The sequence below is a fragment of the Tupaia chinensis genome, unplaced genomic scaffold (genome assembly GCF_000334495.1).
Source record: "Tupaia chinensis unplaced genomic scaffold, TupChi_1.0 Scaffold000047_1, whole genome shotgun sequence".
NCBI classification, from domain to species: Eukaryota; Metazoa; Chordata; class Mammalia; order Scandentia; family Tupaiidae; genus Tupaia; species Tupaia belangeri.
In genome coordinates, this window is record NW_006159505.1 from 4,243,639 (window position 1) to 4,246,091 (window position 2,453).

At 50.1% G+C, this 2,453-nt stretch overlaps 1 protein-coding gene across 5 annotated transcripts in view; it reads left to right on the forward strand.

Annotated features, from left to right (window-relative positions):
• The window catches only part of SLCO2B1 (solute carrier organic anion transporter family member 2B1), a 56,698-nt gene that overhangs the window by 37,868 nt on the left and 16,377 nt on the right, over positions 1-2,453 (forward strand). The gene's annotated exons all lie outside the window — the stretch shown is intronic.

Genomic DNA, 2,453 nt, shown 5'->3' on the forward strand with positions numbered 1-2,453 from the left:
CCGCTCCCTGGAGGCTGTAGCTCCTCGTGACTCTCTCGGTGGTGACAGTCATGAGTGACATCATAACTGAAGACAGTGGTGTAGTGTCACTATGTTGGTGCTGTGGATGGTGTGGAAACAATGAAAGTGGTAAAGGTGTTAACAATAGGGGGCCAGCAGATGGTGTAATGGTTACATCACTGGACTCCCATGTAGCCGATGGCAGTTCAAGTCCCAGACCAGGCGGCATAAAACTCATGCCAGGTGCATGTGCATGCATGCCCAAAATCACAAGAGGAGAATGGAAGAAAGGGGTTGTGACTTGGCCACTCCACCTGGGAGGATTTCTTACTTTCTGTCTCTCTGTCTCTCCAGTGAGCGCATGCACCCTATAGCAAAAATCTCTCTCTAGGAAAAAAAAAAAGATGCTAACAATGGGCAACAGTGACACTGATGACGGTGGTGATGGGATAGGTGACACTGATGGCAATGATGGAAGTAATGGAGATACCGTTGTGAGGGTGGTGCTGGCAGCAGTGGCGGTGCAGGTGAGGTGCCCACACTGATATCAGTGAAGACTGTGATTGGATAACAGTATTAGAGGTGGCGACAATGGTACTGGTGATTCTGATCGCCATGACCCTGGCAGTGCTCCTGAAAGTTCAGGTGATCATGACAATGATGTGCCAAGAGTGGTGACCATGACAGAGACAATGATAATAATCATCGTATCATGAAGCTAGTATCACCACAAATAAATTGTTCATTTAGCCAGGATGTTATTGGTGATATAAATGAGTGTTTTTGCCATAGGGTGCATGCACTCACCAGAAAGAGACAGAGAGATTTCCAGCGAAATCACCCCCCAGGGAGCATGGTTGTGCTGCATTCCCTTTTCCTCCATTCTCCTCTCAAGATTTTGAGCATGCACACACATGCACCTGGCGTGATTTTTAAGCCGCCAGGTCTGGGATTCAAGCTGCAGTCAGCCATGTGGGAGTCTAGCACCTTAACCACCACACTACCTGCTGGCCCCAATGAGGGTGATATTTCAGATGATAGCAACAGTATGGCTATGGCAGAACATTTTCATAGCAACGTTCGTGGTTATTTTGGTGTGCTGACAGCTGGTCGTGTGGGTGCTGGTGATGGTGCTAAAAAACAGCCTAACAACAGGACTTGCACTTTTTCTTTCAAAACTACTCATTGAGTACTATAGGACCAAGAAAAAAATGGAACACTGCTGGGGAGGTCTCCCCAACAGGTGACAAAGCCACCCTGTGCTCCTCCAGAGCTCCCTCCCCCACCTGCAGCCCTCTCTGCACCATCCTTGGCATCCAGCCTTCTGCCCTTTGCTGTGTGTCTCCTCAGGGTGCGGACTCCCCCTCTGAGCAGAGCCCTGGGGAGTCCCCAGAGAAGCAGGGTGGCATGGCCCAGATGGCACCAGACCTGAGTGTGCTCCAGTTCATCAAAGGTAAGTGAGTTCGGGCCAGGTTATGGGGATGCGGGGTGAGAGGAGCGCTGGAGGCTACACAGACTCCAGCCCTTTCCTGCCCTTCTCTACTCGTTGCGGGATCCTATAAGCACCCTACACTCCTCTGAGTCTGCAGGCCTCTCTGCCCGGAATTCATTTCATTGCCATTCTTCCGAATCTTGCCTGTCCCTCTCAGTCACGCTCAAGGGCCACTTCCTCCCTGTCCTCTTGCTGTATGGCTCTCCCAGCCAGCAAGTCTGCTTCCCTCCCACCTCTGGTCTTGCAGAACCTCAGGACTTTATATCAGCTTGGATCTTTGCCATGTACTTTCCAGCCCTTCCCACAAGCGGTGAGCCCCTGAAGGCCAGGGCCTGTGCTGGCTCATCTCTGACCCTTCTCCTCCCCTACCCACTGCTGAGCCTGCAAACAGGAGGCCCTCAGTAAATGTTAATTCCATTCCCAGGCTGTGGCATGGGTGAAGGAAGCTCTGGGATGAAATCTAGAGACCTGAGCTTTTATTTTGGGTTCTTGACCTCTCTGAGACTCAGTTTACCCATCTGTATAGTGGGAGGTAGGTTCTATGTTCTAAGATCCATGCAGTTCTGATCCTGGGACTATGAACTCAATAGATCAGTCACCAGGGTCCACATGGTGACCAAGCCATCTTTTTTTATTTATTTATTTTTTTTAGAGATTTTTTTACTATGGGCATGTATGCTTGCTGGAAAGACAGAAAGCAAGAAATCACCTCCCTGGGGTTAGGTGACCATGCCACAATCCCTTCTCCAGTCTTCTCTCAGGATTTTGGGCATGCATATACACATACAAGCGCCCAGCATGAGTTTCAAGTTACCAGGTCCAGGACTTGAACCATGGTCAACCACGTGGAAGTCTAGTACCTAATCACTATGCCTACTGCTGGTCTCCGTTCTTTCTCATGATTCCAATCCTGTGAACACTGGGTACCTGCTGCCAAGCTCAGAAAACCCTGAGAGGCGGG